At 37.2% G+C, this 26,431-nt stretch overlaps 1 long non-coding RNA gene across 1 annotated transcript in view; it reads right to left on the reverse strand.

The window, feature by feature from the left end:
* Positions 1-235: 235 nt before the first annotated feature.
* LOC116421767 overlaps positions 236-26,431 on the reverse strand; it is a 30,899-nt gene continuing 4,703 nt past the window's right edge. Inside the window, exons 3-5 of the long non-coding RNA XR_004232287.1 lie at positions 24,881-24,959; positions 20,704-20,758; positions 236-2,806 (exon numbers count right to left, since the gene is read on the reverse strand). This is a non-coding gene — a long non-coding RNA (uncharacterized LOC116421767). The remainder of the gene's footprint in view (positions 2,807-20,703; positions 20,759-24,880; positions 24,960-26,431) is intronic.

Below are 26,431 nucleotides of genomic sequence, written 5' to 3' on the forward strand. Positions count from 1 at the left end.
TCCTTGGATGGTCTTTTTTTTTTTTTTTTTTTTTTTTTAGTTTTTCCTCAAGTCTCTCATTTGATTTTTAAATTCTGTTTTAAGTTCTTCTATAAATTCTCTCTGGCTAGAGAGCCAGGTCATGTTACTCTTTGGGGTAGAAGCTTTTTTTATGAAAGTGTCCTCCTCTGAAGATGAACCCAGGTCTTTCCTGTTCCCATAGTATGTTTTTATGGTGAGGTTCTTTCTTCTTTGATAGTTCATCTTTTTTTAATAAATGGTATTAGTGTAAGCACTTCTAATTGTGGGGGGAGAGGGATGGTGCCTCTCCTCTCTGACCAGGGACCCCAAACCAAGAGTTCCACCCTCCTGCAGGTGCCCACAGCCAGCAGCTTCTCTGCCCGCTGCTTCTGCACTCCCTAGGCTCTGGTTCCTTCTTGCACAGGACCATCTCAGCAGCACAGTTGAGCCTGTTATTCCCAATCAGCAGAGGTTGACTCAGTTTTTCTGGACTCAAACCCCCACTTGACAGTCTGGGAGCTTTGTAAAAGTCTCTATGGTTCCTGCTGAGGTTCCAGCCACACTTAGCTAGCTGGAGAGGTCCCCCGTTGGTGTTTCTGAGGACCTAGCCCAGAGATTTTTGCACTTTATAGAGATTAATCCCCAGTTTGTGATCTTTTGCCAGATCTTCTTGGGTTGTGCCTGGAGGACACCAGTTCTACCCCAAATCTTCTTGATTTTTCACATCAATGTTTGCCCTGAGGCGCAAATTTGTTCCATTTGTGGGAGAAATCAGGAGAGCTTGAAATTCACCAACCTACTCCACCATCTTCCCAGAATTCTCAACATAGCCCTCTTAAATTATCCTTCTTGGTCCTTGGCACTTTCTAGTTGGGCAAAATCACAAGATCTTATCAGCCACACTAGTCAGCTTGTTGAAAAATTCTCAAGAGCTAAAATTTGAAAAACTCAGACCACTTTCAACCAAAGTGGGAAACTTACAAATTTGCTTATAGTGAAGAGTGAATTTCATCTGAAATTATTTGACTATCACTTTATGAAAATTATAAAATTGTATCAGTTGATATATAGTATGTATTAAAGTTACATTTTTGAACCAATAGAACTTAAGAGTCAAAGATTTCACCTTTGCCTTAGAGATTAATAGAAACACATCAGAAGCTTACAGTGACCAAAATTTTTCTAGGTTTTGACTCAACTATCCTGTATTTACTTTGTTGTAAAATTCCATAATGTGGTTATTCCTAATTTATACATAAAAGGATAAATAAAATGTCCTTATGTGCTCATTTGAACTGTTATTGAAACATGAGAAAAATAAAAATAATCTAATCCTAACCTATGATTAGTGAAATTTTGCTATCTGAAGTGAAATCTCTTGGGTCCACAATTTTCATTGCTCTAACTTTTGATTTTTAGATATAATTGTCTTAATTGTCATGAAGCCAATAGTCCACCATTGAAGAGGAATGTCATATGTTGCTCAAAGAGAGTATCTTGTTACTGGAATATTTTGGCAAAATTATCTAGGAATCCCTGCAAGTGACTTTTGGCCAAAGAAGCCAAATCTACAAGGAGGAGCCCCCATCAGAACTGCCCTGAGAATGAGACCTATAACAAAATGTCCAAAAGAAGCTGTTTCTAAGGACCAAATGACTACATGAGTTATCTGGGACTCAAGATAAAATGTGCTGATTAAATGAACATTGAAAATGGGTTACCAGGTTATAAGGAAACTAGGTATTTATTGTATTACTTTGGCTTTCTTTCTGTTTCATGGTGTTTAATGTTTACTGAATTTTCTTGGTGACTTTAGCGATATATAGATCTCTCTCATATTAATACATAGTGAGACCCTCTAAGCCGTTTAATCTGTAACCTGACTTCATTTGCCTATAAAACCTCTTTAATAAGATTTGTCTCCTTAAGGGATCCTATTAGATTTTAACTCAACTAAGTTTGTTCAACTTTTTTTTTATGATATTGAAGGAAATATGGAAATGTTATTTTTGCAATACTCATGGCCATAGTAAACTTGTTTAGTGCTGCAAATTTAAATTCCCTAGTTCATAGCCATCAATGTTTATCAAATTGATTCTGCACAAGCAGCAGAGATGAGGATGATGCACTTGAGAATAGAGGAGTGATATAGATCCAATTCTGCCGTTGTACCATGAGTATGGTTAGCACCAAAGGGGATTATTTTGTAAAAACCAGTCCTTAATACAGATTTATTTTGAAAGGACCACATAGTTTAACCTTGCTTGACCTTGGCTATGTGAAGCCAGCTGGCAGGGAAGGGTAGTCTCACATGCACTAATCCTTTCTCTTTGGCAATAATCCCATCTCCTTATAATGAGTACATGTCAACAGCTGCCACACATGCTCACTAACCCCATCTTCTTATTTGGAATGTGGGCCAATCAAAATAATTAGGAAGGAACTGAAGTGGCATCAGTTCCATCCCTCATGATTGCGGGATCCTAACAAAATACCTTTGTCCTTGTTTGGAGGTTTGTCCCTCTGTACAAGCAGGGCTCCATTAGAATCCCAAACAGCCCAGTGGCAAGCCTACTTGGGATGTAAATAAACTCCTCTTTCTGAGTCTGGCCTCTTTAATCAGGGTGAGAACCCAAGCATGGACTTTACCTTTTAACAGTGCATTTCCCCCCATTCTCTCAAGAGAAAATTCCTTTCACCCTCAGGAAAATGGTTGAGTGGCTATGGTCACTGTGCAATTTTAGCTCTAGCTCAGAGTTCAGTGTCCAGAGCTGCCTCTCTCTCCGAATTTTTCTTCTGCCATCACCTATCAAAAGAGACAGAGACAGGTTTATTTAAAGAGCAGTTGTAAATGATGTGGTTCACCTCAGGAAAAGAATCTGAGAAAGTCAGCCAAGCCTGGGGCTGGGCTGGGGCTGGGATTGCGTCCTGGCCTTGCAGCAAATGGGAACCCAGGAAGATGGCAGATTCAAAATAGAGATTTTATACTGTGCCCCTACACATCTAAAGTCCCTTTTGTAACATCCCATTCAAATCTCTCTGATAAGTTTCCCAGCCTCCGTACCTGAATCAAATGGTTTTTCCCTTCTACCCCAGTAATCCTTGGGCCCTTCCCCTCTGCTTCCTAAAACAACTGCAAGCTAGTCAGTTAAATTAATGTCCTATTAAGGTATCAAAGGTAAATAACTGTCAGGCATCAAAATCATAAAATATTAGAGGTGAAGAAGGATATTAAAGATTATTTAGTGTAATGTTTCAGTTAACAGATGGAAATTCTAAGGCATATGTGGCACTAGAATTTAGCTCTCTTAGTTTCCCAACTAGTATTCTATAGCACTACCATCCCCGAGGATTAATAGGTTAATAATATATTATCCACATTGAGAAGTAACATAGATAGGCTACTTCATTTCTCTGAGTCTTAGTTTCCTGATCTATAAAATAGGAGTATTAGATTATTGTGAGGATGAAACATAATAATGCATGATAGCTTCTTGTAGTTTTAAAACACTATATAAATGGAAGCTATTATCATTACTTCTCTCAGATAATATATACGTATGCTAAAGACACTTTGTGGACAGCGTGACTATCATAAACAGGGCCTTCTACTCTTAGTATTTCAAACTCATGGGTGGGGCAGTGTCTCACAGTATACCACAAAAGTCTATTCTGCCTGTGGAGAAAACAAACCCTATTCAGAGTCTTGACTTAGTCTCAGCACTGAGCTAACTGGTATGTCTGAATTTGGTCTAGACTCCCAGTGATGCTTCTGAACTCTCTCTCTCAGCCCTGCCTCCCAACTTAGGCAACTAGAAATCAAAAAGCTAAACTTCTCTCAAAAATTTAGAACATTCTGGCAGCCATGTGCCAGTAAATTCTCAAACCTTGAATCAGCAGCCTATGTTTCATCTCAGAAGCACAGAAAACCAGGAAGAGGCAGGATCAACATGTACTGAGACTCCCTAAGAAGGGAGAGGTAAAGAGGGAGGAGGACAGAGCAGAAGGGAAGACAGGGAAGAGAAGAGAAGAGAAAAGAGAAAAAGAAAAGAGGAAAATATAAGGGGAAGGAGAGAGAAAGATGAGAAGAGCAAGGAAAGGAGAGAGAAGGAAAGGGAAGAAAAGGGGGGGTAAAGAAGAGAAGTAAATAATGTTCTTTACAATCAATTCTCTATCAATAGTACCTGTATACAAAAGTGAAAGTATCTCTAAGCCTCAGCAGGGTCCACCGAGCTCAATACAATTAGTATAGTTCTTCCTTAGTAAAAATCCACTTAGATCTAATGGCCCTTCTATCCAACCTAAGCAACTTGCTGGAGCAGAACCAGGATGAGAATCTGACAAGAAGAAATACTATTGAGGGCAACCCTGCCCGTTGTAATCCATAAACCAATACTTCTTAAATTCTATAACAGCTCACTGCATCTTAGAATCTATTGATCCTGAGCCTCTTGTAGAATGTCTAGGATGGTCATAAGATGCTTAAGTGTTCAGTGTACACCTTTCCTAGGGGGCCCCAAATAAAAATGCAACTAAACAGTTTTCACCTAATTGGGTTTCCTTCTTTTTTCACATTGTAAAGCAATATTTATTTCTAGCACATTACACTAGCCTCCACAGTACTCCCTTCCCATCCCAAATCTTACCCAATTGCTATGCTATTGCCATCTGATCCGGGATGTCTCTCCTGGATCCATAATAAATTATTCTTTAGAGCTTTGAGAAAGTTATTGAAAGAAAGGGAAAAGCAATTATGAAACACCTACTAAATGCTAGACAGTAGACTAGGCACTTCACAAATATTGTCTCATGTAATCCTCACAACAATTCTGGGATTGAAGGTACAGATGAGTTGCTAATCTGTTTCCCCAAACTCATGAAATCACAAGTCTAGATCTAAAACAAAAAATACAATTATCCTAGTACTCTTATTCCCATTAATGTGGCAATGACCCCAAATTCCTTACTTTGGCTAGTCCCTTATGTCTTTTCTTCTCTGCCACTTTAGAGAGAAGGTACTCATCCCACCAGAACTGATCTGTGCTCCCTTTAAGTTACTATAATTAGAGATAGAACTTCCGAACTCATACCAGCATAAGCCCAAGGGAGAAGATGTCCAAGAGAAAGAAATGGACATATTGGTTATTGATTTATAGGCTACCTGATGAAACCTTGATAATGGAGTCAGATGACTATGAGAAATATTGAAAGCAGGACCCTTTAGAGGAAATATCTATTTTAAAGCACTGGCTGAATTCCACCTTAAAACATTACATTTTGCTTCCCTAAATTCTCCTGGAATTTCCATTTTGTAGGTTCAAATGAAAAAAACCTCATAAATGAGTTAATATTAGGCTGCCTTTGAAATGCTCCAGCACTTCAGACATGGTCATCATCAGCCATCTTGGATTCCTATTTGGACTAGCTTCCCTGAATTCTTAACACTCAAAAGCCCACTGTGGAAATAAGATAAAAAAACTCATTATGTAAATAAATATTTGTTGGATTGGACTGAATAATAAGCCTGGAAGTTCTTTCCAAAGTCACTTATTCCATCCCTCTAGCAAAATGGTAGCTTTAAGCATTTGGACACTAATCATATTCCTGAGGGTTTCCATGAAGGAATACTGCCCAGCTAACATAGAACATGTCCTAGTTTCCCTAAGCCCTGATTTAAAGAAAATGTTTATGTAAAAATCTAACAATTTTCATTTGGATTACATGATGAAACAAAAATAATTCCTGTGGCTTATTAGAAAATCTCATGAAATAGAAGGCAGGAAATCTGGGAACTCATTTAGATACAGTTATTTGACTCTGGACAATTCATTTCATATGTTTTTGTTTCTTTCCTTATCTGGAAAAGAAGAGATAATCATGTTTTTATCTCACAGTCTTATTAGGTGAAGGAAATGATACAATCAATATGAAAAAGGTCTTTTTTTAAAAAAGTATAGCCTTGTTCTAGCAAGGTTTTGATATGCCGAGATACAGTGTTGCACAGTGGATAGGACACTTGAGAAAAATGATTATTAAATAACCAACTGTTAATATTGGGGAGATCCAGGATTTTTTGCCTTGCTCATTTGGAGATTAGGTCAAAGCTTAGTTCTCTGAATGGCAGGATGAATGAGAAAATGAAATCTCCACCCAATAAAGAACCTTACAAGAAATTTAATCTAAGGTAAATCCCAGCCCATAATGTTCCATTCAACCTAGTCTGCATAGAAATAGATTGTTCATCTATATTACCCAAAGCTAGAGGTGATCTGGGAGCAAGAGGAATCAGTCATTCATCTTTCATTATAATATTAATTATCTCATTACTTGTTAACCAATTATACAACTCTAATTGCCATCCTCAGGAACATCCATTCTTCAAAGGAAATATAGGCATTGAGTGGGTTCCATGAAGTGTCTTTTGGCATTCATGAGCACCACTGATCCCTTTCATTAATTATTTGTTAGCCTGATTAATACAATGATTAATTTCCCAGAAATTATGTCTTTTACACTTCTTATACTTAATCAGGAAGACATGGGGCTCAAGGTCATTGTGTGACCCTGAGCAAGTTACAGAACTTCTCTGCTTCTCAATTTTCCCAGCTGTGAAAGTAAGTTAATAACAGCATTTTTTTTTGCACAATGTTCTTATGAGGTTCTGTTGTGGTAATTATATAAAGGTATTATATATCTTACGGGGCTATCTTAATGTCTACTATGTTGATAATGATAATGATGGTGATTATACTATTCAGAAACTGTGTATTGAATGTCTACTTTGTGGAAGCCACTGGAGATACAAAGGCAAAAGTAAGAAAGTCTCTGCCCTCAAAATACTTTCCTGGGTCTCTGACAGAAGGTCTGGAGCTGTCAATGGCATACTTTTCCTAAGGGACCTCAGGTAAAAATGCAACTAAACATAGTCCACAGTCTATTAATATCATGTAGTATTTCCACAGAACTTCCCTAGTTACCTTTAGAGATTGTCATAAAGTTGTCCTGACCCTTTAGTCTTCTGTTTCTAGAGATATCTAGTCCTAATTTCTTTAGCTGTCCTTGCCAGGCCCTACTTTTCAGTTTTCAGTCATTTTCATTGCTCTTCTTGAGTGATTGATCATAAATGGATGCTCTTTTACTAACTAGGTCACCCCTTTCCAAGATTATTTCTCTCCCATTTGCTTTTAATGTCACTATTTTAGGAATGGGTTTCAGTTTTGATGTGTTTTTTTTAATTCCCATTTTGGTTAGTACTGCCCTCCTGAAACATCTCTGACAATTTTCATTTTCTTTTCAACTTAGAAATGAAGGACATACTCTCCGGATGAATCATTCTACACATGCAACTCCACATTGAAGCTAAATTCAAATGTTTCATTGTCTTCTACATCAGGAAGGTGAGTGATGGGGAGAGGGGATGGAAAGGAAGAAAGGAGGGAGGAGAGAACAGAGAGAAAGCCAGACAGAGAGACAGACAGACAGAGACAGAGACAGAGAGAGAGAAAGTGCACAAAGAGAGCAGAGGAATCCCATTTGGCTGGGATGCTAGGACCCTCCTGTATGTCCTTCTATTTCTAGAACCATACTCATACACAGGTAGAATGGGTGGCTTCTGTGTGAGAAAATTCCAGAATTATCAAGATACTCCCAAATAACCAAAAAAAAAAAAAAAAACTCGAAAAATACCTGCAATGACACTTCATTGAAGTCTGAAATATACTTCACAGAAACAAAGACTTACATTTCACATTTTGGAGATCAGGCTTCCAAGATTTAAAAAAAAATTGCCAAGTATAAGAGTCCTAGAAAGTTTTCTCTTCACTTTTATGTATAAATGGTTGAATTTACAAACCACAAGATTTAGCTTTGGGAGAGATTTCAGTGACCATTTAGCCCAACTCCCTCATTTTACAGAGGAAGAAAGTAAAATCTGGAGCAATTAAGGTTCCAGAGACTTTGTATGGCAAAGCTAGTAATAGAACCTACAACTCCTTTTATTTCCATTTGCCATGATTTTGCCTTTTCAAAAATTTTTCATAAGCATTTTTATAGCACTTTCTATATGCCAAGCACTGTGCTAAAAACTTTTTACAAATATTATCACATTTTTCCTTCACAACAACCCTTGGAAATAGATCTTATTGTTATACCTAATTTATTTATAGTTGAGGAAGGTGAAACAGACAGAAATTAAGTGGCTTGTCCAGAGTTGCACAGATAGTGTCTGAAGCTGAATTTGAACTCAGGTCTCCCTGATTCCAGGTCCAATATCCTATTCATTGTAGGATACATGGAGCATTCAGGGAGAATGAGCATTTCTGGTACAAAAGCTTGCAAAGACCTTTTCAGGGCTCCTCAAATCCGACAAGCTAAACTAGATTAAGGGTAAATGAAGCCTCAAACCTTTTGGTGAGTTAAGGGATATTTACCTCAAACTTATGAAGATTTCCCCTTACAGAATGGGTTGATGAGAGCAATCTGTTCCAATGGGCATAAAGGTGGCTTAAGCAATGCTGTGGAGTTCTTAAAGCTTGGTCAGACATCAAAAATGCCAAGGTCATCTACTGTATCTTGGGCTATTACCAGTCATTCTGACTTTCGTCTTGCCACTGTACTTCTGTGACTTTGGAAGAAAAAGTGAGGTTGATGACTTTGTGCAACTCTGTCTCATTTAAATCCAATTCACTAGCAAGTCAGACATTGCCCCATGATATCATTGATCCTCTTTGAAACAAAAAATAAACAATATGATTCAATATGATTCTCCACTAGCTCCCTCTAGACTAGAGTCTATAACCTGGAGTCTATAAATAGTTTTCAGGAGTACTATAAATTTAGATGGAAAAATACATCTTTATTCTTTAACTGAAATTTAGCATTTCTTTCAATTATTTAAAAGCATTATTCTAAGAAGGAGTTCATAGGTTTCACCACTGATAAACGGGGCCAGGACATGCCAAAAACAACAAAAAACCAGTTCAGAACCCTGTTCTTAAAGAGTGATACTGATGCAAAGAATTTCAGGACACTAGGAAGATTGGGGTATACTTCAAATGTCAACACAATGGCCGACTTTCCTCTTTCCAATTCTTTTTCCATTGGATCCTTCTGCTACACAGTCTGATTCTATGGTCAGCAATTCAATGCATTCCACAATACTACCTGCAAAGTCACTGGCTGTATAGTAGTTCAATTATTTTTCAGTGTTTTCCTTGGCATTAGATACATTTAGCCCTGGATTACCCTTAATCAATTAAGGTCTAAAGCTTGATAGAACTGGATGGCAGAGAATGTATTTATCTTACTTGAAGGTACAGAGAACAAGATGAGGAGTGAGATGCTTTCTCTTTAGCTAAAAACAACTCTTCACTAAGGATTTTGTCCCATGCTGCAGGTATAGCAAGAAACTGACCCTGGCTTCTCATAGATACCCCTATGGAGTCTGAGCTCTGGTAGATCCCAGCAAGTCAGAAAGGCTTCCAGTATTAATTCTATATTTGGCATCTAAGGATAAGCCATGCTGGATTTGGAGAGGTTCCATCACCATAATGTTGACCACCAAGTCCACCCCCCTTCTTTTGAAAACCCAGGCCTTTTTAACTCCAAGAATGTCTTTGAATTTACAGTTCAATGCTTAGCCTCAGCCATTTTACCTATGTTCATTACTCGATGACTTTTCTCTACAAACCACAAAGACATCGGAACTCTTTATTTACTATTCGGCGCCTGAGCAGGCATAGTTGGCACAGCTCTAAGTCTCTTAATTCGAGCAGAGCTGGGTCAACCAGGCACTCTTATCGGTGACGACCAGATCTACATGTCCAATGCCCCATTCACAAGATCATGCTTTTTCATTTTACAATCTATGTGATTCTCAGAAAGTCATTCCCCTTTCCTGACCTTAGTTTACCATCCTAAAGATGTCAATATACAGCCTGATATCCCATCCAGCTTTAAATCTTATGACAGATATGAAAGAAAAGGGAGCTCAGGGCACGGTGTTCTAAATTTTTCATTTACAAATGATTTCTTTGTTTTTAGATTCAATCCTCTGAAGAGAAGCCAGATAATCTTAAAGACTGACTCCTCTGCTGAGCAAAAGAAATTGTTAGGAGAGCTAGCCAGACCCTCTAGCCAGAGTCCTTGGCCTTCAGTACTGAGCAGAGAAGTTCCAGTGGAGAAATGGCTGGTGGTCAGACTAACAATTAGTCAATCAACAAATATTTATTAGTATTTACTACCTGCCAGGCCAAGCACTGTGCTAAGGAAGCCCAGGAGATACAAAGAAAAGCAAAGGTCATCAAGGTGTTCTCATTCTAACCATGGAGATAACATGACAATAATTATGTTCATGCAAGATAGAGAGATTATAAATCAAAGGTAATTTTTCAGTGAAAATAATAGCAAGAAGAAAGCTAAGGAAAACCAACATTCCATGAGTTCCGTAGAATTCTACGAGCTTTGAGGAACCAAGAGATGAGAATTTTAGATACAAACTTTTCAGAAGCAATGAAAGAGAGTGATACTGAAGCTAGAGTAAGGCACAAGCTGGAAGGAGGTGGAGACTGTGCTTGGGGCACGCTTCAACTCACCATGATTCAGAGGGAAGGGCCCTCCCAAGGCCACTTTTTCAGTTTCTCTCACCCAATGAGAAGGCTATACAGGCACTTGAGCTGCTTTTACTGCTATGAAACAGCAGAGGTCAGTAATGCTCTCGCCCACGTAACACCCCCATACCCCAACAAAATTGTCAGGAGTGTCATTGTCTGCATGAGTGCTTGCGTGGGCATAGACACGACTGACTGGCCCAGAACCAGAGCATCAATTTCTTGGGGTTAGACCTTAACGCCCTCCCCTACCCCCAACAGTGAAGGGTTTGCCAACCTGATCCAAAATCCTGCAGCTCAAACCATTTCACAAGAGGAATTAAGTCAAAGGGATACAGTTTGTATCCCTTTCTATCACTGCTAGGAATAGAAGGAAGAGACTTTCTCCACTGAGCAGGGGAAGCATATAAGAGGAGTGATTTCAGCTCCCATTCACTGTGCCCTTGTGTGTCCAACGCTATATGGTGGCCCTCCCATCCATTTTTAGCTCTTGGAGGTTTCTAATAAAAATTGCAGAGAATAATGTGAAAACAAAACCATTGGCTAAGAAATAGAGACCAGTATCTGAGTAGCATCTGGTTGTAAAATGGTTTCATGGTATTTGAAAAGAAAATTGTCATATAAGTAAGGAAACCTGGGTTCTAGTCCTGGCTCTAAGATTTACATGATCAGACAAGTCATTTAAGCCCTGTGAGCCCCAGTTTTTTCCACAGGTAAAAAGAGGGCAGCTAGGTAGTGCAATGTAGAAGGCCAGACTGGAGTCAAGAAGACTCATTTTCCTGAGCTCAAATATGATCTTAGACATTTGTTAGCTGTGTGACCCTGGCCAAGTCACTTACCCCTGTTTGCCTCAACTTCCCCATCTGTTAAAGGGAATGGCAAACCATTGTAGTATCTGTGCCAAAAAAAAAATTGGGTCATGAATAACTGAATAAGACTGAAAAATAACCAAACAACACAAAAAGAGGATATTAGTCTAGATATTCTGTTCAGTTCTGACAGTCTATGGCTTTGTCTCTGCTCTCTCTTCTTACCCACACTCAAATACTCAGTGTAGCATAGGAGAGACTAAGGCATCATTGGATTCAAAGCTTGACTCTCACATTGTTATCCCTATCCTCTTATAGCCACGGCCATGTCATAACCTCTAGTTTTCTCATGTGTGAAATGCAATGATATTGCTAAGTAGTACCTGTTTCAGAGAATGACAGTGTAGAACAGTGGCTAGAATGCCAGGTTTAGAGTGAGGAAGATCTGACTTCAAGTCCTGCCTCTGTCACAGAGTAGCTGTGTGACTATTGGCAAGTCACTTAAACCCTAAGGATCCCAGGCAATTCTATAAACTAGTAAAGATTTGCTGATACTGGGAGCTTCCCATTCCAATGAAAAAAATAAAAGGTCCAAATCAGCTGCTTAGGACTATTTCCAGGATCAAAAGAAATAACATATACAAAACCCTTTGTAAGCCCTAAAATTCTATACAATTTGGGGGAGGGGGGAGTAGGGAGTTGCCATTTTTCATTACTGGCTGACTTTCATGACTTCATTTGGTGTTTTCTTGGCAGAGATATTGGAGTAGTTTGCCATTTCCTTCTCTAGCTCATTTTACAAATGAGGAAACTGAGGTAAACAAGGATTAAGTGATTTACCCAGGGTCACATAGCTAGTAAATGTCAGGCCCAAATTTGAACTCACAAACATGAGTGTTCCTAACTCCAGGCCTGGCACTCTATCCATTGTGTCACCTAGCCACCAAAACTGAACATTTCTAATTTTCTAGAACTCTATTTAAACTTGAGATCCATGATCCATGTTCCTTTGGTACCCAAAGGTCACTTTAAATTTTTGCACAAAAATGTGAAAGATATAGGCAGTATCTTTCTGTGATCTGAGTTGACTTTGATCCTGCCCTTCAGTGGTCCTCAAAGCACCCAAAGAGCCCAGTCCATGACTAAGACCAATTCTCTCTGATTTCCCTTAAATATTGAATGGGACATTTGAATTTGAATGCTCACTATGTCCTTTCCATTTCACATGGCATGCACTAAGCATCTGATTTATTGCTGGAAAACATTGAGAAATCTCTTTGGTTCCTTTTCTAAAATGGGTCTTGGGGGAAATGGGCTAGAGTTCAGCATTTGTTTCTCATTGGAAACAGTATCGCTGAGTGTCATTACAAGTAGCTTTCTCCCCAAGTTCACACTCACAATTAAGTAATAGAGGACCTATTTCCATGCTACTAGTCCTCTCTACCATATTTGCACATAGAGATGATAGGGATCACTAGTCTTGTTAAATGTGAATAAAGTGATGCTGGGCTAGACCCAAAGTACATCATCTTATAATGATAAAGTGGTTGCTCACTCAGGATGAGCGATTTAGTGGCCTTGGGGACACTCTAGAATAGAGGATCAGCAAACTACATCTGGAGGACTGAATTGCTGGCAACCTGCTTTTGGTCAACCCCGAAGGCCAAGAATGATTTTACATTTTTAAATGAAAAACATTCTTGGCTCTTGGAATGGTGAAAAGACTTGGAGAAGGCCAGGTTTGACTCACAGATAGTAAGTAGTTTAACAATCCCTGCTCTAGAACAGTGGTTCTTACATAGTTCCACAGAGATTTCAAGGGATCCACAAATTTAAATGAGGGGGGAAAATAATATCTTCATTTTATTCTTCTCTAATCAAAATTTAGTATTTCCCTCAATTATTTAAAAACATTATTTTTAGAAGGAGTCCATAGGCTTCACCAGACTGATAGCCAAAGGCTTCTATGACATAAAAGGCTACCAGCCCTCACTCCAAACCAGTCCCCCTATTTTCAAGTGAGAAACTGGAGACCAGGTAGTAAATACTAGGATTGGAGCCCAGTCCTCTGATTAGTCAAATGCTTTTTCCACTAGAGATTTCCGAGGCCTAATCTAGTCTTAATTTTCAAATCATGAAACTTTGTGAAGAATTCACTAGATTAGAGATATAACAGGGAAAGGAAAAAAAGTTACACTCCCCAAAAAAGTTTTTTTTTTCTGTATTTATGACATTCGGTGCTTTCTAGAACACTTTGGCATTCCTCACCTCAGTAAAGTAGACAATAACTCAATATTTCTGTACCACTTTAACATTTACTAAACACTTTCCTCACAACGAACCAATGAGAGAGATTTCAGGTATTAATGTTTCAGTTTTGCAGATGAAGAAACAGAGATACGGTAATGATGGTTACATACCAAGAGTTATGCAACATAGTAGATGTCTAAAGATGAGAATTCATCTTCTGGCTCTTCTGCTTTCTGTAACTGTATGATCTTGAGCTAGTAACTTTCCTTTTCTTAGCTATAATTTCACTGAGAGAAGTAACAAAGAATTTTTGTAACACTCCTGGAGCAAACAGCATGGAATACACATTCCATTAAGGGGGGAGGACAAGCAAAATGAACCTTCCCTCATTTGAGGACCAGAACACTGTGGAAAGTCAAAGACCCCAATACAAGACTGCTTCTGAGGATGCCAATTCGGGGGAAGGACAAAGTGAGGAGCACACCATCTGGTAGTTTTCTATTTTAAATAATTTTTCTTGTTAAGTACTGAGCTATGCAATTTCTATATTGCTACAGAAGAGTGGTCAGTGTCATCTAAATTAGTCACCCTGAAGCAGAGTCTTAGTCATCCCATCCTAGTTATAGTTTTGTTTCTTTATATCAGCTAGTAGAGTAGCTGATTTTTAAGATTCCTTGCACCTTTATTCCTTTATTTCTAAGTGTCAAAACTGAGATTTGAACTCAGGCCTCCCAACTTCTAATATAGGACACTTTCTTTTATTCCTTGATATTATTATCCCCATTTTGTAGCTGTTAGCAACAAGGTAAGATGACTTGTCTAGGGCCACCAAGACATATAATCTGGTCTGTAACCCAGACTTTCTGACTCTCAACCCAGTGCTCTTTCCACTCTACCAGTGGAATAGAATGGCACCTCCCAATAGGATCTAATGTATGCTGTGAAGGTGCACAGCAGATAGCCAACAAAAGCCTTGTCAGAGTACTCCTTTGTAACAGCATACTGAAGGAATAAATATGAAAAAGTACAAAGTCCAAGATTATATTCTTTCTTCCTGCCATTCACATTGCCTATCATTGCACTCATTGACGAATTGCCTGCTACTAACTTCTCTGAACTAGAGATCATTCTTTCTTAGCCCTGACTCTCCTAGTTGGTGGACATTTCATAGTCTACTATATGGAGTTAACTCCAGATGTCCTTCACATTCCACCCTAATCATCCTCTTGACCTCTTCCCTTGTAACATGTGTACTCCATATTTTTCCTAGGAACCTGCCTCTGGAATTTAAATCCTGGAGCTTGAGGATAAAACAGCTGAGAGGAGGGGTCTGTCCTATGTGGGAGGAAAGATGATGAGTTATCCTTGAATCCACTGAATCTGAGGTACCAATGTGACTCAGATGAAGCTGTCCAGAAGGGGGTAGGTAACACAGAATAGAACTCTGAGAGGAGTCCAAGTTTGGATATATAGATTTGGAAATCACTTGCACTGAACTGATAATTAGATTAAAGAAGATGAAATGGTAGAAACGGCACAGGAGTTGGGAGTCAGGAGACCCAACTACACCAATTCATTCTGTAATTTGGGAGAAATTGCTTCCCCTCTTTGCTTCTATTTCCTCTTCTGTCTGATCTCTGAGGTCCCTCCAGACCCCTCCAGAAAATTTCATGTTTCTAGGATTCTAAGAAGTTAACAGAATCAGGTGTTATCTTGGCTCAAAGGGAACATTTGAGCAGAGCATGAAGGGATTTTCTGAGAGAAGTACAAGTCCCCTAGGAAAGAGATGGAACAGCACCAAAGATTAATGCTGCCTACTTCCCAATTTTTCCCTGAAGCCAATCAAGTCCTTCCCCCCATCCCATCCCATCTCACACATACACACACACACACACACACACACACACACACCTTCTTTCTTCAGTCTGAGAGGCTCTGTACATGAATCCCAGAGAGACTGCAACGGATAAGACACCAAGAATCTCCATTCTGTCTCTTCCCTAGTGAGTTACCACATTAGTATGTTGTAACGTTCAATGACTTGACTCTCTGGAATGCTGCAAAGGGAATTAGAACTATAAGAGACTCAACAGTAGGGGTGGAGCAAGATAGGAAGAGACTTTCTGGTCATTTCTGTACTTGCATTCCACAGGACTAACAACATCAAATATTTATCACTATCCGAAAGTAACACTGCCAAAGAATCAGGAAAGTACATTTGCTAAATGGCTAAACATCTGGACAGCAATCTTTCCAGAGGAATTAGAGCCAGTGAGAACTGAGCCAGGGATCAGTGTGACAACATAACCAGCTGAGTAGATGAAAGGACAAAAAGGTGGTCAAAAACATTACTCCACCTCAACATGACATCCCAATGAGACGGACTGATATCTGCTCTAAGAAAGAAAAGAGATCCAATGGTCCACTACCTCACTCCCAGCCATGACCTTAAAATATGGTTTAAAAAGATAGAGAGAGAAAGAAAGGGAAAAAAGAAAAGAAAAGAAAAAAAGCTTCAAATTCAATCTCAAGTTTTGGTATAAAAAAAAAAATCTGAGGGCTTCTATTTGTAATTGGCAGCACATACTCACATGAATTGCAATACATTGTATTTTTGCAGATTAACCTGGACCGTATCCTGCTACACTCTCTGAGTCAGAAACCCAATGTTCTTGTCTGGGTGTTGTCTCAGCAGCCAGGGGCTACAGGCAATTTAATAACTGACCTAACTACCACTTGGGGGTCTTGCGTATACACACACACACACACACACACACACACACACACACACACTTTCTCCCAAAGATTCAGGAGAAAAACAGATAAAGAGATCCCAAATTTCTTCTCTGTGAAAATGTTGACTAGAATTTAAATAAGATAGTAGTAATGTAGAGCAGGAAGGAACCTCAAAGAATATTTAATCTAACCCAGACATTCACATTACAAATAAAGAAAATTAGAAACTGCCCAGATAATGAGCTATTTAAACCTAGGATGGGATGCTTCAGGAGGCAGTGGGTTCTCCCTCTTTAGACATCTTCAGGATAACCACTTGAAGTTAGGGTGGAAGGGGTTTTATATTTTAGCTTAGATGGTCTTTAAAGGGACTCTCAACTCTGAGTTATTGTGATCTGTTGAATTATGAACTCAAATGCAAGAGATATTTGCATAAGGTCAAAAGTAGAGCCAAAAATCAGATCCAGATCTCCTGATAATCTGCTCTAAAGATTTTCCCACCCAAAGGGATACAGTTCACTGCTTCTGGACTTAAGGCTGCAGTATTGTGCAAAGAGCACAAAAGTTTGGGGAAATTAGAAGACCAGAGTTCTAGTTCTAGCTGTATGACCTTGAGAAAATGAGTTAATTCCTCTGAGACTGAAGGTTTTGGTTTTGATGCTGTTTTTTGTTTGTTTTTTAAATCTACAAGTAGGCCTACTTTCTCTCAAGTTTGGTATTGTTTCTGCATGACACTCTTGTTGTGCTATCTGCTCTCTACAGGGAGAGAGTCTTGTCTCTTGATCACCAGAGAGATTCCTGAGCCAACAATATTGTCAATTCATGTAGGTTTGAAAATATATTTCAGAAAAGGCTGATGAGAGGAGGTCACACATTGAATCAGTTCTGAATCTCCCCAAAGCTGTAAACATTGTCTGTCACCCTAGAGATCGCTAAGATTAGATTCCCATTGGTGTGATCATTCTATCTATTCATGCTTGAGTTGGGATCTTAACTTTCTCCCAGCTAAAATTCTTATTTACTCTTATATAGTGACTCATCTATTTTAATTTTTATAAATTACTCAATTTCTGTTTATTGCCTGAATTTAATAAAGAAGTTTATTAGCTATCTGTGGTGGTCTTTTCTATAACCAGTATGTGGTGAGAAGGAACTATGCAGTACACTAAATACTACATTTGCAGTACATTTAAATAAACAGTACACTTATACTAAAAACATTCTTATGAGACCTTTCAGAGCATATATAAATTAATGTCTCTCTTTTTTTCTTCTCATAGGGAGAAAAAATTTCCAAAGAGAAAGATACTGTATTCATCATCATATATGTTTGCATGTATATTATATGTCCATGTGCTTTGTGTATACAAATTCCTATATGTCCCTTGTATATCTGTATAATACATGTGTTTGTGTGTATATATATGTATATATACATATATGCATGTGGGTTTATTTATATGCATATATCAAATGTATGTGTATATGCATATTTATCTCCACCTACAGATAAGGCTTTGTATTAGAAGGAAGGGAAAATACTACCTTAGCTGTTCTAAATGCCTACAAAATATCCAAGAAGAATAAATAGTTTACATCAAAGCAGGAAAAACTGTAGTTGGATATAAGGGAAAATTTGATTATCAAGATGATCGAAACACTGAGACAAGCAAACCAAGGAGGATAAAAAAGCTATTCTTGGGGGCAAGCATGGGACCTTAGATTTAGAGTGGAAAGATTGGAATTTAACTTCCACTCTGATATTTATGCTTGCCTCACCTCTAAGGGATAAGGGATCAGACAAGATGATTTCCAAATATCTTTCCAGCTCTAAGATCTTATAAAAGTGAGAGAGCAGCCTTTTGAGAACACCATCGCAACCAACAAGGCACCAAAACAGGGTATAGGTAGGGAAAGGGCTACACACAGAAAACTACAAGAGAGCAGCCAAATGACTCTAGTAGCTGCAAAAGTTCAGGGAAAGACTAACCTAGTTTAACTAGACTAATTCAACCGGGAGGAGAAAAGTCTTTAGTGCACAGTCAGCAGTTTTAGATACCAAAAAGAGAATGAAGACGACAAGGATAAAAAAGCAGGGAGTGAGGAGGGAAGAAAAAAAAAAGAAAAAAGTACATGATAACTTTATTATATATTTAAAGGAATAGCAAGTTGTGCATAATAGATTTGCAATTTCATGTGCAATCATCTCTTTTTGTTGTAGAAATGTTTATTTTGTTATATTTTATATATCATATATATAACATATTTTAGGCTAAAAATAAGAGAAATAATTTTTTAAAAAAACAATAAATAGTAAATAGAAATATAGCATCATGGAAACACAACATTGGAAGGGCTCCTCCCAGCCTAAACAGGAATCCTGTCTATAAGATCTCAGAAGAATGGCCACATAGCCATAAATATTTCACATAACGACTTCTATTGGATAAGAATTTACAACTCCCTAAGGCATTCTACATTAAGCTAGCTCTGCTATCAATTTTCTCATTATGTGTAACACACACACACATACACACACACACACACACACATACATACACATCTTCTCTTCTCTAACCTAAGCACACCTAATTCCTTTGACCAGTCTTCAGAAGATATGTTTTCAAGTCTTTATATCAGTCTTCACTGGATGTTCTCCAGCTTGTCAGTTCTCTTCCTAAAAATATGGTATCTAGAACTGAATACAATATTCCAGTTATGATCTAATCAGAGTCAAGCTGGATGTCTCTTGTTCTGAATATCATGCTTCTTAATGAAACCTAAGATTCATTTTTTGGTTGTCCTGTTACACTACTGACTTAGTTGTATCTTGTTCTCCACTAAATAACACATATCTTTTTCACATAAGTTCTTGTCTGCCATCTCTATCTTATCTCATTTTCCTCTCTCATTTATTGGGCTGCTTTTTAAACAACTCAGTCATACACATCCACATCCATATCTCTTGGAGGCATTAGATATAAGTCATAGATTCTAGGAATAGAGACAAAAAATAAAAAGAAAGAGGCAAACAGAGAGAGATGAGAGAGAGAGAAGAGAGAATGAATGAATAGGCTATAACTTGAAGGAGTAACAGAATCAATCAAGGTGAGTGAAGAATTTGAGGCTTGTTTTTAAATAAAGAAATTTATGCAGATTTGGAAATAAAAAACAAAAAAAGATAGATTCAAGGCGGGAAAGAGATTAAAGATATTGGAGAAAAGAACTAATTATGTATATAAACTTCTAAATACTCAAATGGATCTGTGATTTCATCAATTCAGAAATCCCCATCACTGATGTAAATAGAAGTCTATCTGAGCCTGCCCATTCCATATCCCTCTTGTCCTTATCATCCCTAAAGTACCCCACAGAATTCCACCCAATATACAGAGGTCTTTCTAACTTTCTTCTGACATCATCACAAATATACCATTGGAGTAAATCTGTGAAGCTCTTATTCACCTAAAACTTCCCATGAAAGACCCATCTTTCAAACACTAACATTTTACTACTGTTACTATATGGCAGCAAGGACATGGAAAATCACTTCTTTCAAAACTAAAAGTGAGGATCACAGAGAAAATAATGGAAAGGAATGTGGTGGGTTTGGGTAGGCTACAACATTTAACTAATGAGAATCTCTAAAAGAAATGAGAAATAAAAGATACAATCAAGGAAAATATTTGAGAGGGAAAGAAGACTGGCTAGTCACATGACAAGAGCAAAAAAAATTATAAAATTCAATTTAAGTCACTCGAATAAAAATATAATTTCACTTTAGTCTTCAGTCATGAGAAAAACCAGTTGGTAATCAGTTTCCCAAAGAATGTTAGTGTCCCTAACCCAATGATTTTCCTTCCATGTCAGGGCTTCTTATCTGGGTAAATGTGTTGATCAGAATGAGGTATCTGCATCCTACTTCTTCATTTTATCATTTTCTTGCAGCCTTCAGTGGCTGTTTAGGATCATTTTTAGCTAGTAATAGGAGATATGAAAAATAAGAGAGATGTAATCATCTTAGCCCAATTCAAGTTCTAATGAGGTGTCAACATGTCTATGGAGGAAGCCTATCAGCCTTTGCTTCTAAGTATAGAAAATTAATAAGATTACCACACGCTTTGGATCATTCATGAATAATTGTTGTTCTTTTCATTCATTTCTAGAGCATAGGAGAGCACTCTATCTACAGAAGGGAAAAGTAATGTGTGGCCAGAGGAGGGACCTTAAGGAAGACATAAATTCCACCAAAAAAAAAAATCATTCTCTGCTTAAGGGGTTGGAACATATCCCAAACTTACCAGTTTTTACTCTTTGTATATGTTTAAGTCCTTCTCCACTGGAAGATATGTGATTCTGAAAAATAACCAGATAAAAATCCATCAATAGACTATGGTTAGTGGTATCGATTGAATGCTGTTGACTATCAATCTCCAAACGTTTCTTCCCTTAGTTAGAAGATAGTACCATCTATCTCCAGACTTCAGTCCTAAGCAGAATCATCTCTCTTTTGGAAGGAAAAGTCTAGGAGATAAATGGAGACACCTGGCACATCCTTACAAGTGGACCTCTTACTAAGATTTCAAGCAGCACATAGGTCTTGTTTGGGAATGGAATCCCTGAAGTCATCCCAAGAACCATCTCCTTCAAAAATTCTTCTCTGTTTATTTTACATAATATATATATATATATATATGTACATATACATATATAACACTTATTTCAGAAATCATATAGCACTTATGTTGATGTGAATGATACACATTCTAATGTATTAACTACTCTGGTTCTGCTTCCAGAGGTAGTCCCCTAACTCACATCACAATTGTTTGTTACACAATATTATATTTTTATCCCAGCCATGTCTGTGTTAATTCATTCATTTAGACTCCAAATTGCTCAAGGATGAGGATTATATTTTCTCCTGTCCTGTTTGCTTACCACAGTTGCTTTGATTTTCTGGCTTTGTGTCTCACCACCCCATCTGACTACCATCAATTCAATACTGTTTTCCAAAGTTTCATGTCTATTAAGATGAAAAGAGTGATAGAAGCCTGGAATTTTAAAGAATCTTGCCTAGTGGATGCAGCACCTTTTTAACATGATGACAAGTGACCATCTAGCCTCTGCTGGAAAGGAGAGTAGAAAAGCCAGAGGGAGTAGCATCATGAAAGGTATGAGAATAAATAGCATGTAGAAGGAGAATGTGACTAGTAATGTCGAAAAATGCAAAAGGATCAAGAAAAAAAATGAACATTGAGAAAAGAAAATTTTCACCAAAGTGAAAATACTATGCTTTGATTCACCTTCAGTCCCCATAGTCCTCTCTCTGGATGTGATGGCATTTTCCATCCCCAGTCTATTAGAATTGCCTTGAATCATCTCATTGTTGAAAAGAGCCAAGTTTATCACAGTTGATCATCACATAATCTAGTTGTTATATGTACAATGTTCTCTTGATTCTGCTCACTACATTCAGCATCACTTCATATAAATCTTTCCAGGCTTTTCTGAAATAAGCCTGCTCATCATTTCTTATAGAACAAAAATATTCCAGGAATGTTAATAAATTCTAACAATGGAATGAACAATCTTATAATGGCTCCAGCAATAAGAGATCTTTCTCTCCCAAGAAGAAGCCACAATATTATATAATCTCAGGGTTGGAAGAGACTTAGTGTGATGTAAACTCAGTTCTTATTTTTGTGTTTGCATTTTCAGTATCTTCAATAGTGGTGCAGAATTCTACACAAAGTTAGTACTTAATAAATAACAAAGTAATGGTCTAGGGATTGTCTGTACAATATCCATGACAAATGCCATCCCGCCTTGAAGATCTATAATGATGGAGAAATCATTATCTCCACCAGGTCCCCCAATCTACTTCTAGATAACTTTAATTATTAACAATTTTATGTTATAATTTCTTCACAATGCACTGCCCTGTCCTCTGGGGTCAAGCTGAGCTAGTCTAATTTTTCATCGATATACCAGAATTTAAAATATTTAAAGACAGTTGTCTCTTACTAGACATATACTAAGGAGATCAAAGAAAGAGGGAAAGAATCCATGTCCAATAATATAAATTTCTTTCTGGTAGCAAAGAAATGAAAACTAAAGGATCTCTATTAAATATGGAATGGCTAAGCAAATTAAAGTATGTGAATAAAATGGAATACTATCATGCTATAAGAAAATGTGAAGGAGAGAGTTTCAGAGAAACCTAAGAAGACATGTTAATGGATGCACAACAATCTGAACAAAACTAAAACCATTTATACCTGAAAACATGCAAAAAGGAACAATTTTGAAAGACTTAAGGAACCGAATGCATGCAATGATCAACCATAATTTCAGAAGGCCAATACCTCCTAACAGAGAGATCCATAGACTAAATATATAAACACATCTTTCTGAACATGGCCAATACAAGAATTTATTTTGTTTGAATCTACATCTGTCAAGATTTTGCTTTGCTTTGCTTTTTTTACAGTAGAGTTGAGAGGCAGGAGGGGAAAAAATAAATACTTGATATTTGAACAATTAAACTTTGTTAAAAAAAAATAAAAACAATTAGTATGTCATATATAAATATTGTTTTCTCTTCTCAAAACTAACCATTCTTAGTTCTTTTAACCTATCAACAATATGGTATGGTACCCAATCCAGTCTTTACAACAGCCTATAAGGCTTTTTGGGATGTGTTCCAGTCTGCCAGTATCTATTCTAAAATGTAACATCCAGAACTTACTCCAGATTTAGTCAGATCAGGGCAGACAACAATGGAACTTTCATTTTCTTTATTCTAAACCTTATAAGTGTCTGAATACTGTGTACCCTAAACCCACTATGCAGCCAAACTGTTTATTTTTCATTTTAGTTATGTTGTAATTTGTTGTTATTTAGTTGTTTGTTATGTCACATCACTGACTTTGCAGTCCACCAATATACTCAAATTTTTTCTTTCCACGTTAATTTTCTCTAACAATCCTGCTGTCTTCCTGTACTTTTCAGGTTGATTTTTTTTAATTAAATAGTAGGATATTACATTATTTCTATTATATTTCATCTCATTAGATTCATCCAATTGCTGCATTCCAATGAGATCCTCCCAAAGTAATCTGACATGTTGGCTTTCCCTCACAGTATCGTCTGAAAAGTTGAAAAAACTGCCACCCATGCTTTTTTCCAAATCATTAATTAAAATGGTGAACTGTGCAAGATGAAAGATAGATTCCTAGGATGCTCCACTAAAGATTTTACTACCAACTAATTCTAATCTATTTAAGACTGTTTTTGAGATCTGTCCTTTCAACAAGTTGACCTAATAAATCCACAAAAAAATGACCATAGACTTTGTACTTTGTGATCCTGAAATTAGAAATAGAATGAACCTGGTTTGAATTCCATTTTTGTTTAATTTTTTAATTTATTTTTCTGAACTTAATGCTCAAAATAAGCATTTCTACATACAGTATAGAACACAAAAAGAAGATTGCATGTGAAATTGCAAATTTTTACTTTATACCATTTGCATTCTTAAAAAGTATAAATTCAAGATATTATTTTCAAAATTGGCCTGCTTACTTAGCTTCCTTAATTCTATTTTTGGTAAATGCAGTCTTTATAATCTCTGATACTTCTTTAGTACATGTATTTCTAAAGAAATTTTATAAATATAAATATGTATATATACATATATAATTTATATACCTATTTATATATATGATATATTTTACATATTTAAGTATGCATACACAATTTGATATTTATATATGCTTTTGAAATATAAAATCTTTATGATATGTTTTCATATATAACCTTTTATATATACATATATAACTGTAAATATCTCAATTTTCATTTTATATGTATTGTCTCATTTTATCTTAACAGCTCTGGAAGAAGGGAGAAAAGTTACTTTGCTCGTTTTATAAATAGGAAAACTGAATCTCAGAAAAGTAGAATGGAATACTTGTCCAAAGAGAGTTAGCTAGTCTCAGTTCTTTAGACTGCCAGTTTCAGACTATTAACAGACTATGCAATAGTTCCTTCCTATAAACAAACTACCCTTGTTCCTGCATCTCCCAAGAGAATAGGACCAATATTTCCAAGGCAACAGAGACGGCACTCCCAAAATGGTGCATCATTGCAATAGGGTCTACAGGAAACCTTAACAACAGAGTAATTGGCCTGATAGGATAATGAGCTCTAGAGTGGATAATAATATTGAGCTCTAACAGGGATAATAGCATTGATCCACCTCATCAGATCCCCATTGGGAGGATTAACTCATCATCAACTGTAAAGAAAAGTGCAAAGAGAGAAACAGGAAGCCTCGATGACATGTGGAGTGTCATTCCCTCATCCCTTTCTCTCGGACCTTGGGTGCATCTACAGCTAATGTGACCTAATTGTTGGTCTGGTTGTCATAGTAACTAAAACCCAGGTTGCTCATTTGACCCATCACCCTAGTACCTCAGTTAAGTTCTTCTTTTCCTTCAGTCATTGTTTCCATTCTCCCAAAGATGAAGAAGAGTGAAGCTTCTGCCCATTCCTGAAAACAGAAAAAATTCTTGATCCAGCTTTTTTTTTTAAGACAAGTCCCAAGGATGGGAGTGGAGAGAAGACTTAATTTAAAAGTCCCACATAACTTTTGAGTTAAAAGTCATTTGCTCATCACTATAACAAACATAAGAATAGGGGCCTAGGACTGGAAGGAACTTAGTGATTGGCTAGTTTGACAATTTTTAGTAAAAGTAAACTGAAGCCCAGAGAAGCTAAATGATTTGACCAAAATTACTTCCCACATATGTAGTTGTGTCTATTGTCTCCACATTCAGCCCACTTTCCCTGCCAGGGGTTCATTTCTGTTGGCTCAGGGTTTAATGAGTAAGCTTACTTCAAATGGTTAACAGACAGAAATGATTTCAGGAAGTTGAAACTGATTTTAAATTTGGTTTTACTCCCGTTTCCTCATCTAGACTTTATGGACAGAATATATTTATTACTGTGATATCATCTGTAATTCAGACAAGTGTATATAAATGCATAATACATGAAATATTTAAATTACTCTGAAGTTATACTGGACATGTAATTATCTATTCCATAAAGAGAATGATGTGTTAGTCCTTGTTTATGTTGAGTCTTAGTCTGCACATAGTGGGTGCTAAATTTTGTCTGTAGAATTGAATTTTTTCAATGGTCATTCTTCTACTTTTGTACCACTGAGAAAAAGTACTTTGTGAGTGGTCTTTTCATTATTGGTGGTAGGGGCAACCACACTCCATCTTTTTGTCCCTTATACATTCAACCAACACGTATACCATACCTCTTCTCTGTAGAGCCCCATGCCCTTAAGGTCAGGGACTGAGTTTTGCCTCTTTTTATATTCCCAGCACTTAGTATAGTGCCTGGCATGTAGTAGGCTCTTAATACAAATGTTAATGATTGACTGACTATAAGCTATGAGAGAAACAAAATAGAATAAAATAAAATGAGAGGGCCTGCCTTCAGGGAATTCCAGTCTAAGAAAAAATATAAGATATTTAGGCAAATGAGACAGAAGGCGATAAGTGAAATGAGATCATAGATTTCAAGCTGGAAACAATTTTTAAAATCATCTACCTCCTGCCCTCATTTTACTGAATGAGGGAGGAAAGAAATGTTTTGACACTATAGAGGGGAGTTGGCTAAAATTCCTGGCTCTGAGAGAATAGGGGCAATTTCATTTGACTTTTTAAGCTGAATTTTCAGGTTTTTTGACAGGTAGACATGGATAGTGGGAACAGCATTCCAAGAAAAGGAACACAAAGGTTTGGAGTGCTTCAAATGAATACAAGGAGACTTTCAGGAAACAAGAAGTAGACCAGTTTGGATGCAGCTTCAGAATGGAAGGAAGAAATAAAAGATAAAGGGGTCATATAAATTTGAGACCAATAATGAAGTGTTTTCAACACTAGTTGAATGAGTCTGATCTTTAAGGTAGTTGGGATCCATTAAGGGTCCTGAAGCAGGGGGATGACT

This window comes from Sarcophilus harrisii, chromosome 2 (assembly GCF_902635505.1).
Source record: "Sarcophilus harrisii chromosome 2, mSarHar1.11, whole genome shotgun sequence".
Taxonomy (NCBI): domain Eukaryota; kingdom Metazoa; phylum Chordata; class Mammalia; order Dasyuromorphia; family Dasyuridae; genus Sarcophilus; species Sarcophilus harrisii.